This window comes from Scomber scombrus, chromosome 24 (genome assembly GCF_963691925.1).
Source record: "Scomber scombrus chromosome 24, fScoSco1.1, whole genome shotgun sequence".
Taxonomy (NCBI): Eukaryota; Metazoa; Chordata; class Actinopteri; order Scombriformes; family Scombridae; genus Scomber; species Scomber scombrus.
The window spans coordinates 2,929,266-2,944,873 of NC_084993.1; positions in this window are offsets into that span (position 1 = coordinate 2,929,266).

Consider the following 15,608-nt stretch of genomic DNA (forward strand, 5'->3'; position numbering starts at 1 on the left):
AATAAAATGTTTGCATGTGTAGTTGTTTCATTAACCTATAGTATTATACATAATAAATAATATAAAACATTATATTAATGCGAATAGTGGATCTGTTACAGGAAATCCACTTCATTTTTAAAGGTTATTTGTGAGTTATAATTTTTTTTAAATCGAATTAAATTGTGTTAAACTAATTTCTTGAGGACACTTGTAGGTTAAAAAATTGTTGCAGAAATAATTTAACAGCATCTACAAATAGAAAAATCCTTAAACAGCACTTTTTTATTTAGTTGGAATGAATAAAAAGTCAACATTAATAACATAACTAACTTGCACATGTCATGCACCCTGTAAATATTTCCTCCTGCTGCTTCACCAAGCACACATCCATCCACCCAGTGAGTCCACCATACACCTCATCTGTATTAAATGCATCCTCCAAATCATCACTCCTGCAATTGTTCAAATCACTCTCAAGTCCATAAATCCATATGTGTCTGTGCTGTATTTTTAAGGGACCCTCTGATGCTCCATGTGTGCCTCCTGCAGGTGACAAATCATCTTTTGCTCCTCCCCAGAGAATTTCATCCAACGCTGTGAAAACATCAACATTGACTTTTACCTGGAGGGGGGGGTGTCACCTAAAGTCATGTGATGCTGGTCACATGACTATCATTATTGATTAAAGCAGCTGTTTGGACTCTTCACGGTAAGTTTGCTTTCTTTCATACTTATTTTACCTTCATCTACAGTAACTTTACATTTTGTTTCTTGCTCTTTTATGTTTGTAGTTCATCTTTTTATTTATTTATTTATCATAAACATATCATAAACTCACGAATGAAAAGTAGCTATTTTAGCTAATTCCGGTGCATTTCCATTTTAATTTGAAATGTTCATGAATGTACACTGTCCCTTTTTTTTAAAATAAATACATAATGTTAGAAGATAAATCTAAAATCAATTAGCTAATCAATATGTTTTATGTTTGAATATTAAATGTGTCGTATTCACTGATGTGGAGGAACAGTCAGTCAGTATTACTACAATAATATGCAAACAGCCTAATTACACTTAGACAGGAGGAGATGATCTCTGTATTTATTGCTTTATTTCTCTGTGATAATACTTCATCTACTGAGCGAAGAGTCAAAAGTTAAACTAGTAAATGAAGTTAAATTAAGATCTTACTGTTTTTACTGTAAAATAATTAATATCAAAGTAAATGTGTCACGATTATATTTGAATACATTTGTTTTTGTGTATCATGTGAAATATTAATGTTACAACACTAAAGAGAATTAATAGATACCTGAATGTATTTAAATGATGTTTTATTGGCCTTGAATTTGCTGAATGTTAATGATTCAGTCAGTGAATGTAAATCTTCCTCTAAGCATCATGTGTGCTGCTTAACCCTGTAAAGCCTGAACCATGAAATAATGTGGATGGAGTGTTTATTGAACCTTCTGACACATTTATTTTTTCATAAAGCTACATCAGGAATTTTTGTGTAATTTATTGGTCACAGTTGGTTTATCTTATTTGACCAAAAACATGTAAAAACCCAACATTTGAAACTCATTTAACTTTGAGTTTCCTTTAAAACCCTCAAGTCAAACATCCAGAAGAAAATGTTTCCATATTTCACAACAACGTCATAGGTATTCTGTATCTGCTGAAATGAAGGTATCATGCAGCAATGACAAATGATTGTGTATTTTATTTTCTGAATTGTTCAGTTATAGTAGAAATCAATGAATAAAAGACAATCATTAGCAAGGGAGGCATGGCCAATATTCAACTAGTTATCAATCATCATGATACAGCAGGTTGCATATATAAAAATACTAAATAGGTTAGAAATATCTCAATTTCTACTTTAAATATACCTAATTGTCAGTTAAACCTTTAATTAATTTAAGAAAAACACTATGTTGCTTTATTGAATGGAAAATGCATAGAATGCAATAAAATGACAAATGACAGATTTGCAAATAAATGACCTTATATACCTGCCGTATCGATTTTAGTAGACACATTTTCAACACGGTTTTTCTATAAATGAAGTTGTGAAATATGAAGTAGTTTTACATTCCATCCATTGAATATTCCTGTTGAAGTTTCAGTAACAATTTGAAAGTTTTTCTTACATTAACTTTTTCAAAATTGGCAAATATTGGAAAACCACTTGTGGGTCACGGACTGATGGCAGCCACTGCACAAAAACATGTTTAGAAAGTTGAAATATTTCCATTTTTTTGAATATTGAGGGTCACATTAATATAAATCATCACATTTATGGTTAAAAAAAAAAAGTTGAATGGGGATTTTTTTTAATCTTAAATGTAAAAAAAAGGGTCAAATTAGACTTTGAACAATATGTAAGGGTTAAATACAAACACATTAAAGAAATGAAGTGTTTTTCTTTTTATTTTATTTTTTCTCCTCCTTTTTTCTCACTTGACACCAGCTGTTCATGTCCAGATGAGCAGATGAATCATTTACTGTCTTCTGTTGTGTTCACATCATATGAGAGTGATGGCATTTAAATGTAAAAAAACAACAAAAAATGCAGATTTATTCTTCATTATTGTAATTTTACCAGCAATGAAAAATATTGTTCCTCTTGCAGCCGATCATTTCCATATGATATGAAACAAACAATCCCACCTTTGTCTCTGCTGATATTTCTGTATTTACACATTTATCAGAGACTCTGTGCATGCTTCCTCTTCCTCCTCTTCCTCTTCCTCCTCTACAGTTCAGATACACTCATGTGCAATGTTCCTTTCTTCAAGGCTTGTTGTGGTTTTATGTGTTGTTGCATATTTTACAGCATTAGGATCTTATGAGGGAATTATGACCACTGCAACAGGTCAATGATGTTGGTAATTTTCCCCTTTTTGAAATTAATTTGATTTATTTATTTATTTTTACTCTCCCCTCTTTTTTGGGTCTGGATTTGTGACAAAGCTTTTAGCCTTCACATGGCTGTTTTATTAATGTTGTTTTCTATACTTTTCACTTGCATCCCTCCTTCTTCTTGTCCTCCAACTGTTTATATATACGTCTGGATTATAAACAGCACAGCTCTGCCTCAACTCAAACTACTGGTTTTTATATCATGTTAAAATCACTTCATTCTTATTTGATAAACCCCTCAGTTAGTTTATCTTTAGCTATCTGTTTGAGTTTGGTCTCATCAATCCAGGGCAGAAAATGACTTTAAAAAACCCAAAATGATGCACTCACACTGCAAGCTACATGCTAACAAGTCTGTACAGTAACAGGAGTGTGATGATGAACATATTATTACTGTTTTAAATAAAATATCTGTTAACTTTTTAGCAAATGTTCACAAAAACATCCAAAATTAGTTGTTCAATTAGTCAATTTTAATAGAACATAATAATAATAAACTTATTATAGAGTGCCTGTCATGCAAGGGATGTAGCTCAAAGTGCTTTACAGAGAAAATAAAATTAAAATACAATACTCTAGAAACAGCAAATAAACAAATAAATTAAATAATAAAAAAAAATACAATTAAAATACAGCAAATAAGATATTAATAGTAGACATTTAGGAAAATAAAAAAAATGATACTAATTCAAAGCCAGATTAAATAAATAAATAATAATTTTATATGATTAAAACATGTTAATATCAAAATATATTCTATAAATATAATGATATATACATTTGAATTGTATTGCCGTATTTATTTAGTGCTTTTTCTGTCTATGAAGATTTTGATGTTTGTACATAAGGAGGTTTAAAGGTGTCCAAACATTTATTTATTTAATTTATTTCTCCTCCTGTTTAACTTATATACATACTCAATATACTCAATTTATATCATAACAATGGTGAAAAACATACCTGATTATTAATAGAAGAGATGCTGACTTCCTCTGAAGTTGTAGGGATGGGTTCTTACTTCTTTTTTTTTTTGATGAAATGTTTATTCTATTCTGATTTTAGCACATTTTCACTCCCGTAGTCGCCTCGATGAGAGAAGCCAAAGATTAAACATTTGTATTTGTCTCTGTTTTATATATATTTAAAACAAAAAGAAAGAAAAAACCTCCTGAGTGGATTAACTTGTTTTTTTAATATTTCACCTCCTCCTTCATCTCCAGCTAGTCTCCCACCTCCTAATCTTAATTCATCTGATGTCATGACTTGAATGGCTGTTTTTGTTTTTTTGAATTGGTCACGTAACTTTGATGATGAGCTGTCTCCACTTTTAATTAGAAAAGCTGTAGTGATGTAAAACTCACACTGTTTTAATATCATCATGTAGAGTTTTGGATCGTAGTGTCATGACATGGGTAACTTTTAGTGTCAGTGTGGTGTATTTTAGTTTAGTTTAATTTTAATCTTTTTTTTATTGTATTTATTTATGTTGATTGTTGTGTTTGTGTTGCAGCAAGAAGCAAGCAACGTCGAGAAGTTTGATTATGTGAGTATCACTAGTTGTTTTTTAGATAATAAATGTTCTTTTAAAGTGATGTTCATTCATAAATTGATGAATTAATGTCACAAAAATGCATAAATTGACTCTTTTAAATGTCTTGTTTTGTCCAACTGGTTGAAAAACACCAACATATTGACTTTATAATCATGAAAGAAGTCACAACCAGTGAATTTCTTGTAGTTTTTTGTTGTTTAAAAATGACGTAAATTCAATCTACAACTGTATAACTTGCATGGTCTTTCTTTAGACCTTCAGTCTGGAGGGCTGGGGGAACTAAAACCATAAATTGTGAAAAAGTCTTTAATGCAACTAAAACTGAATCAGTTAGTTATCAATTATTAAACCTTCAATTGATTGTTTTGAGTCATTTTTTAAAAGAATAAATGTGAATATTTTCTGGTTTCTTCAGACTTTTTGACAGTAAACTGAATACTTTTGAGTTGTGGACAAAACGAGACATTTGAGAAACAGTTTTATGGATCAAACAACTGATCGATTAATGAATTGACTGAATCTCTTCCTCTAAATCTTGTCTGCAGGTCATGAACTTCATGAACTGGCAGGAAACGAATACGTCGGCTTCAGTAACGCAACGTGAGTCCAACAAACACAAAAAAACAAGTTTTAATTCATATTTATTTGTATTAAAGTGAATATTTGAACAGTTTTGAGTTCTGAAAGGTTCTATGAGGGGAAGTTTAGCTGCAACACCGGATACATATTACATATTGTATCACCTACAGTGTATTTAAATGGACTTATACTAATAATGACTTCATTTGAAACATGTAAATGTTTCCTGATCTCCATGGTTACCAGATTAAATGTAATATGTAGAACAATTGTATTCCATTACCTTTATTTAATATAAGAAGTTATAATGTAACAGCTGGGGTTGCTCTATCTTCTGGTTTAATCCATGTCTCAGTGAGAGCAAGGAGCTCCAAGGAGAGGCGGTTGGCACGAGCAGAAATGAAGTCTGCCGGCAGATTGACAATTCCACAAGCCAACAGAGAAGGAGGTCTTTGCAGTTGATGTTTGCTTCAGGTTTGCTTCAGTGACCTGAGGTTATCTAGATTGCATTGTTTGTTTGTTTGTTATAATGAGGCTTTGTGGGTGACCTTGGAGTTGTAGAGATGTGGTAATGGCACATTGTGTAGAGTTGCTGAGTTATCCATTGTGTAGAAACAACAACTTATAACCTGACTTGTAATTAATGTTAGTTTTAGAAATGGCTCATATGAAAGCTAAAACTCTCCCACATGATGTTTATTATACTAAAATAAATGAGTTTCACTGAAGAAAGATTGATCATTTAATGAACACAGAAAGGTGTGATTTTGGCAAGACAAAAGTTTTGTCGCCTACAGAGAGTAATGTGAAAATTGAACAAATAATTGACTTGAAATACAAAAATATGTTGCATAACATCAGTGAATTAAGTAGTGGTGCTGAATATCTTGTATGACTTCCATGAGGTTGAAGGCCTGCATCCATGCGGTTGGACGACGATTGATACAATTTATTGATGAAGTCATCAGGAATAGCAAAGACATACATCTTACATGCCTCCCAGAGTTCATCAAGATTGTTTGGTTTGGTGTTTGACCCTTCCTATTTCATTCTACCCCAGACATGCTCAATGATGTTCATGTCTGGTGACTGGGCCGGTCAGTCCCGGAGCACCTTGATCTTCTTTGCCTTGAGGAACTTTGATTCAAGTATGCAAAATTTGACCCCTTTTATGGTTGGGAATGTAAGAGGTAGCTAATACTTTTTGATATTTAAGGCTATCGATATCGCCTTCCGCCCTGCAAACGTCTCGCACACCCCCATACCGGACGTAACCCCAGACCGTGATTTTTCGGCCACCAAACGCGAATCTTGGATCCACGCGGGCCGCAGTAGGTCTCCTGCAATATTTGCGGCGGCCGTGATGTAATTGGACTGAAGATTCGTCTGCGAAATCCACCTTCTTCCACTTTTCCAGCGTCCATCCTTTTTTGAAATTGTGTTTTGTTTAGTGCTGGTTTCTGGGCAGCAATTTGACCACGGAGGCCATTTTGAGACAGAATTCTACAAACTGTTCTTGTTGACATGGGGAGTTGAGGTGACCAGGCCTGGTGGAGCTGCAGTGGAAAAGGGGCCGGTCTTGGATTTCGGAGCCAACAAACAGTCCTCCCGAGCAGTCGTGTTGCGGGTCTGCTGGACTTGGGCTTGTCCAAAACATCTCCAGTCTTTTGAAATCTTTTGTACTTGATACTGAGACACATTGAAGGTGTCAGCCACCTCAGCAGTGGATCTGGTCTTCAGCCTCTTATCAATCAATCAATCAATCAATCAATCAATCAATCAATCAATCAATCAATCAATCAATCAATCAATCAATCAATCAATCAATCAATCAATCAATCAATCAATCAATCAATCAATCAATCAATCAATCAATCAATCAATCAATCAATCAATCTTTCTTTATTTGTATAGTGCCAAATCACAACAAAGGTATCTCAAGGCACTTTACACATAGAGCAGGTCTAAAGCGTAGTCTTCAGGTTTGAGAACCAACATTCCCACATGAGCAAGCACTTGACAATGTCAAGGAAAAACAAAACTCTCTTTTAACAGGAAGGAACCTCAGGCAGAACCAGGCTCAAAGTGGGCGGCCATTTGCCTTACATTGACTGGTTGGGGGAGAGGGAGAAGCACATTGAAAATAAACATTGAAGGTAGAAAGGTCTGGGACTGGAATCTGTCATCTGGATTGCCTGTGAGACGAGAAAAGGAAAAGCACAGGGTGAATTTTAGGCATGTTGTAGTTGATGCGAAGGTCTGGTGTGCTAGGGTTCTTCTCATACACACCCAGTAATTGAGTAATCAATTATTGGTTGCAGGTGAGGCTGCGATCTAGTCATTGCACACACTTTTTAGCAGTTTGTTTTGGTAGCAAAACATTGTTTGAAAAAGTGTGGGGATTGAGATTAGCTATGTTTTGTAAAAGAAATGGATTAGACATACTTACAGTCAACTTGTAGCCCAGCAACAAGACTTTTTAGTCAGGGACTGCATGGGGAAGACAAAGGAAGGAAGGAAGACAGGTTAGGTTTTGTAAAATTGAAGTTAGATTCCTGCCGTGTTCGGTCTCCGTTTTTGGATGACGTTTTTGGTAGACGATTTTGTAGACGAGCGCCCCCCCTTTGTAGACGCGCCCCCCTTGACGTTACGCCCGGCTTAACGCTTCGACCGGCTAAGCGCCAAGACCGCTAAGCGCTCTTGAGAGCCATGCTCTAATATACTGTGGCCAATCACTCCATCCACCTGTTCCGCTGATTGCACCACGCCCACACAAAACAAAGGACCTACCCATTAGGGGGAGTGGCAACACATCAGGAAATCCAAACATGGGTACACAGTCAAACCAACTGTCCTAACTCACAATACAATACTACATAACAAATACACACCAGTAAATCGTCTTTACACAGCAATCTCAACACTAAGCTTGCCAAGTTTTCATAGGGGGCAGACTAGTATGTCTGGTGCATACTTCTTGTCAACACATTAAAACACTAGACTACAACCATGCAACGCCCATGTTAGCATGCTAAAAGAGAATGTGCCACACTTTCAGCCCGCTGGAGTCCGATGGTTGAAACCAAGTCTGAGGAAGTGTAAGTGTGTTTTTCCATTTCATTCATCAAACTGTGACATCACTCATTCACATCCTACTGAGGATGAAGATGATGATGATAGATCAATAACCGCAGCTGTATTGTGTCTCCTTCTCTCCATCAGATTTCTGTCAACTCACACTGGACCCAAACACAGCAAACAGAATTGGATTTCAACATTGCTTTGACTTTCCAAGTGTAAAAAACATTTTTGCCATCTTTAAATAAAGTTTTGATTTCATACTCATTAGTATTCCTCATTATTACAATTATCTCCTGCAACATCTATTTATTTATTTATATTTATTCCCAATTCAAATCAGTCTCCAGTCAACTTGAACAAACACTGCTCTCTGTCAAAAAAATAATGATGTATGTATGTATGTATGTATGTATGTATGTATGTATGTATGTATGTATGTATGTATGTATGTATGTATGTATGTATGTATGTATGTATGTATGTATGTATGTATGTATGTATGTATGTATGTATGTATGTATGTATGTATGTATGTATGTATGTAAGTAAGTAAGTAAGTAAGTAAGTAAGTAAGTAAGTAAGTAAGTAAGTAAGTAAGTAAGTAAGTAAGTAAGTAAGTAAGTAAGTAAGTAAGTAAAACAAAAATAAGGTCACTAATAAACAAGTACAACTGTTGAACTGATAAGGGACCAGTTGGAAGTTTTGTAGCCATTGGTCCAATCTTCATGATAGCCAGTAAATTTCAAGTGAAACCTCCACACAAATGACTAGACACCTCAATACATTTACCTTTGCTCATTTTTTAGCATGTATCCCATTTCAAACTTTTGACAGTGGAGCCCTTTCTGGTCACTTTCATCCCAGCTGAAATTTTAGTTTTTACACTTATTATATTATTATTATATAAACCAGTAAATGTGTCATCATTTCAGTGTCACTATAACTGTAAGTAACTGGAGCGTTCATCAATGAATAGTCATTTCATTTAATATAGATATTACATACATTGTAACTCTTCTAATGAATAATTCAGAAATATTCCTTTAGAAAAGTGTTTATCCAATTCAGACTCAACAATCTATTAACAGCTCTATCTCCTCTATTATAACAATTAACAGAATAAATCCATGTCATTCTTGAAGTTGAATATTGAACATTTTGGAAATCTCATTTTGTGGATTTCGTCATTAAACCATAAACCGTAATAAAAGGTGCAGGACTGAGTCAAATCATAGTGAGCTAAAAAAAAAAATGGCAGCTTCACTAATGCAAGCAACTAAATAAAATAGCATGTGCACCAGTTAGAGGTTACTCACAAATTGTTGAGTAGAAACATGGCGGAGGATGAGGATAGAGCGATGAGTGACGTCACAGGCTGGTGGGGACCGACTGTCTGGGAGGCGTTTAATCTTCCATCAAGTCCAAGGAGGGTTTCCTGGTCCTGAGTCAAACAAATGACAGAATCCAAGTAAATACAGCTGTAGAGACATTCTTTAAAATCAATTCAGTTTCAACATCTTTAGTGGTCAGAGTTTTATGTTTTCTGACCCCACTGGCAGATTGTCTTGCTTGAAATCATCAAATTTCACAAGTATAAAGAATATTTATTAACGTTTCATGGCAGGGAGTTTTTGCATTAGATAAATGGTCTCTATTCATTGTATTACATACAGTTTAAGGTGTATAGCCCCTGCCTGCCCCTCCCCCCACAGCTGAAGGTTGTCACGCAGCTTCAATTCAATTCAAATAAAGTTCGAATTGAATTGAAGCTGCGTGACAACCTTCAGCTGTGAGGGGAGGGGCCTTGAATAAATCTGCAGATACCTACCTGTGGTCCTGACGTGGCGTCGCCGTCTTCGGCAGCAGCAGCAGCAGCAGCAGCAGCAGCAGCAGCAGCAGCAGCAGCAGCAGCAGCAGCAGCAGCAGCAGCAGCAGCAGCAGCAGCAGCAGCAGCAGCAGCAGCAGCAGCAGCAGCAGCAGCAGCAGCAGCAGCAGCAGCAGCAGCAGCAGCAGAGATCTACAGCTCAATAGAAACAGAAAATTCTGTTAACAATGTTTCAAGTTAAACTTTCATTTTTTTTACCAAGTTACTCAAGTTGAGGAGGTGCTGGTTGTTACACTGATGATGCTGAAGGAGGTGTGGTATGGGAAAGGATCCTGTAGAGTTAGACAGACATCAACAACTTATTGTGTGTGTTTATATGCTGTAATACATTTGCATAAAAAGAAAAACTCCTGGTGGTTTTGCAGCTCTCACAAATATATACATAGTAGAGTATAGACTAAAACCTTGCCTTCACTCCATAATACAATATTCAGAAGCTTGAATAATAATTAAAGAATAACTAATAACACTGATGAGTCTGAAGCTTAAGATCATATTAACCACTGACAGTTATTTTACCTCTTTTTTTCACATCTCCAGCGTTGGATGAAATTTAAAGATGAAGTGTCACCTGCAGGAGGCACACATGGAGCATCAGAGGGTCCTTTAAAAATACAGCACAGACACATATGGATTTATGGACATGAGAGTGATTTGAAGAATTGGAGGATGATTTGGAGGTTGCATTTAATACATATGAGGTGTATGGTGGACTCACTGGGTGGATAGATGTGTGCTTGGTGAAGCAGCAGGAGGGAAATATTTGCAGGGTGCATGTACAAATAAGTTATGTTATGTTATTAAATGTGGACTTGTTTGTATTCATTACAACTCAATAAAAAAGTGCTGTTTAAGGATTTTTCTATTTTTACATGTTGTTAAATTATTTCTTTTTATTGCGCCTTAGTCAAAAAGTCCTATAGGATTCCAAAAGGAACTTCCAATTAGAAATTCTACTTTGGAACCAATCCAACATGACAAAATCCTATTCCTATAGCATTCCAATACAATAAAGTCCAATAAATCTCATTGGATTTTACACTATAGGATTCGTATTGGATAAAGTCCTGCTGGTCCAATAGGACTTTATCCAATAGGAATCCTATTGATTATACATTTATAATATTATACCTCTATAGGATTACAGGTTTTTCCATCTTATTCAAAATCCTATATGCTTTTAAATGTAATTTATTGCATCTTAAAGGAATGTTGATTTACTCTGTGTACCTTTAATTTCTAGATATAGCATTTGTAAATAAAAAAAATGGTATAAACAGAGATACACTCAACCAATACATCAATTAACTTACTTTAATGATTACAGAAATTATTACAAAAATAACACTTATCTTACTTTAATATCTTAAATAAATTATTACAGAAAGTATTACAGACATAGCACTTATCTTACTTTAATATATTTAAATTATGACAAAATAAATTAATTAATTAATCAATGGGAATCCTATTGGATCCTATTAGGACGTTTTGACTAGGGGATTAATATGAAAATACTGTAGAAAATGTCACTCAGTGTAACACTAATTGTTGTCCATTTATCATAATCATATGGTTCCATATGTATGTTTCGATTGTCAGAAATATAACTACCCAGAAAAAATGACTAATATGGTCACGTCTCGCCTTTGACCCTTAAAAAATGTTGATTTCTAAGAGCTGCAGAAAGGAAATAATGATCAGCTGTTTGATATTGTTTGATTTCAGCAGGTTGATCAATCATTAACCAGATTTTAGATTTATCTTCTAACATGTTCTCCAAAGTTTATGATAAATAAATAAAAAGATGAACCACAAACATCAAAGAGCAAGAAACAAAGTGTAAAGTTACTGTAAATAAAGGTAAAATAAGTATGAAAGAAAGCAAACTTAACGTGAAGAGTCCAAACAGCTGTTTTACTCAATGGTGTCAGTCAGGTGACCTGCATCACATGACTTTAGGTAACACCCCCCCCCCCTTCTCCTCTGAGTCATCACTTTCAAAACTCACTGACAGAGTCAGGATTCAAACCCACAACCTCAAAACCTCAAAGTTATTGTCTAACACAGCAAGCCACAGGATCAGACTGAACCGAATGGTTTTCATCAGAGCTTCTCAATCCTCAGCAGTGTGGCTGACTTAAAAAATGCTCAGAGAATGACCGAGAATTGAACCCACAACTTCAAAACCTTCAATCAACAGCCAAACAGCTTGAACTATTGGATCACACTGCTGAACTAATAACAGTTATAATACACTATACATGCTACATAGCTATTTTAAAATATACTTTATTTAATGTATAACACAAGCACAATATAAATATATTGTACCATTTATAGATATGGAGTTTACATATGCAGGATTAATTTCACATGTACTGGTACACATTTAGGCATGGACGGGGTTCAGCTCTGCTTGTAGTTACGGCTGATGTCCACCGGAAGGCGACATTTGACCAGAAACAGCAGATTTTTATATTTAAAATGAGAAAATATCTCATTTATAATATATTTAAATTGGCTGTTTAGAAAAATAAGACACATAAAAAAAGTGTGGAGAGTAATTAAACATTTACACATAAATAAATCATTTTCTCTCTTTTTTTTTTTTTTTTTTTTTGGGTTTTTTTTTTTTTAGAACAAAATGTTTTTAAAATTAAATATCAATAAATGTTATTAATTTAAGTTTTCATGAAGTAAATTACATTTTTAAAATATTAATCAAATAAAACAATGGTTGTTTATTTTATTTTGTACAATATTTAAAACATTTCATTATATATGTGTGTATATATGTATCATTAGATATTTTCTGATGTTAAAGTCAAAATCTGCTGTTTCTGGTTAAATGGCGCCATCCTGTGGACATCAGCCGTAACTACAAGCAGAGCTGCAGGCAGATTTATAAACTGCTGGAAGGTTTTTTAAATTATCATTTTATTAGATTGTAACATATTTATATATGTTTATTTTATTTTGGTAGTATGAACGCAGTATTAGTACTTCATATGGCTGTATGAATGCAGTATAAGTACTTCATATGGCTGTATGAATGCAGTATAAATACTTCATATGGCTGTATGAACGCAGTATTAGTACTTCATATAGTAGTATGAACGCAGTATTAGTACTTCATATGGCTGTATGAATGCAATAAGTACTTCATATGGCTGAAAGCAACCAAACGAACCCAGCAGTGATCTAAGCTCCGCCCCTCCCACCAATCCGGCCCACTCTACCAAACGCACCTTGCAGCTTGTAGTTACGGCTGATGTCCACCGGAGGGCGACATTTCACCAGAAACTGTAGATTTTTATATTTAAAAAGAGAAAATATCTCATTTATAATATATGTAAATTGGCTGTTTAGAAAAATAAGACACATACAAAAAAAGTGTGGAGAGTAATTAAACATTTACACATAAAGAAATAATTTTCTCTCTTTTTTTTTTATTTTTATTTTTTTAGAGCAAAATGTTTTTAAAATTAAATATCAATACATTTTATTAATTTAAGTTTTCATGAAGTAAATTACATTTTTAAAATATTAATAAAATAAAATAATGGTTGTTTATTTTATTTTGTACAATATTTAAAACATTTCAATGTATATGTGTATATATGTATCATTAGATATTTTCTGATGTTAAAGTCAAAATCTGCTGTTTCTGGTCAAATGGCGCCCTCCTGTGGACATCAGCCGTTACTACAAGCAGAGCTACAGGCAGATTTATGAACTGCTGGAAGGTTTTTTAAATTATCATTTTATTAGATTGTAACATATTTATATATGTTTATTTTATTTTGGTAGTATGAACGCAGTATTAGTACTTCATATGGCTGTATGAATGCAGTATAAGTACTTCATATGGCTGAAAGCAACCAAACGAACCCAGCAGTGATCTAAGCTCCGCCCCTCCCACCAATCCGGCCCACTCTACCAAACGCACCTTGCAGCTCTGCTTGTAGTTACGGCTGATGTCCACCGGAGGGCGACATTTGACCAGAAACAGCAGATTTTTTATATTTAAAAAGAGAAAATATCTCATTTATAATATATGTAAATTGGCTGTTTAGAAAAATAAGACACATAAAAAAAGTGTGGAGAGTAATTAAACATTTACACATAAAGAAAGAATTTTTTTTTTTTTTTTTTTTAGAACAAAATGTTTTTAAAATTAAATATCAGTAAATTTTATTAATTTAAGTTTTCATGAAGTAAATTACATTTTTAAAATATTAATAAAATAAAATAATGGTTGTTTATTTCATTTTGTACAATATTTAAAACATTTCATTATATATGTGTATATATGTATCATATATTAGATATTTTCTGATGTTAAAGTCAAAATCTGCTGTTTCTGGTTAAATGGCGCCATCCTGTGGACATCAGCAGTAACTACAAGCAGAGCTGCAGGCAGATTTATAAACTGATGGAAGGTTTTTTAAATTATCATTTTATTAGATTATAACATATTTATATATTATGGCAGTATTAGTACTTCATATGGGTGTATGAACGCAGTATTAGTATTTCATATAGTAGTATGAAGGCATTAGGTTAAAGAAACAAAAAAACAACTATACTTAGAACTGTCACACCTGGACTAGATTATCATGGAGACTCCAGAGACTTAAAACACAGTTTCTGATTTGTGAAACCTTTATTCTATTTGTGAAAACTTTTTCCCCCATCCAGACCATATTAGACCAGGTCCAATAAAAATACTACAGTAAAAATGAATAAAACTCAGGATTATGATATCCTTTGACATTTCCTGTCATTCTGGAGTATTAGTTTCTTAAGACTTTTTAATAATGAGCAGATAATGCCACAGCAAATAGCCAGAAATAGCAATAAGACTGAAAAGCAGTTTACCATGAGTAGCCTAAGGACAATAAAAAAAATATGCTACAGTTAAAATGCTCACATTTTTGGTCAATTGCACTCTACTGATCATTCTCATTTCATATCCCCCGTATTTGTTCAATTTTTCAGTTCATGAATCAGCTTGAAAATGACTGAATACCGCCATCTACAGGCATTATGCGACTTTTATGCGAAATTCCAATCGGAAGCCAACTTCAGCCTCGTCTGATGGGAATTGTTTGTTTCCAGCCGGTTGATCAATTGATAGATTTTAGATTTAGATGTATCTTCTATCATGACAGTTCTCCAAAGTTTCTGATAAATAATAAAAAGATGAACTACAAACATAAAAGTGCAAGAAACAAAGTGCAAAGTTACTGTAGATGAAGGTAAAATAAGTATGAAAAAAAGCAAACTTACCGTGAAGAGTCCAAACAGCTGCTTTAATCAATGATGCTGGTCATGTGACTACATGGCAGTCATGTGACTGGCATCACATGACTTTAGGTAACACCCCCTCCAGGTAAAACTGCTGCTGGTGTTACTGGTTATCAGACTGGTCCTGCTGCTGAAGCTTGTCTTTAATGGTTTGTTTGTTGCTCTTAAAAATGTGAAGATGTAATAACCTGTATTTATTTTTAATTTTGAGAAATGTCTAAAATAAATCAAGCACTAATTAAGTTTATTATATTTTATTTTAAAACTCAATGTTAATTAAAAAGCTTGAAT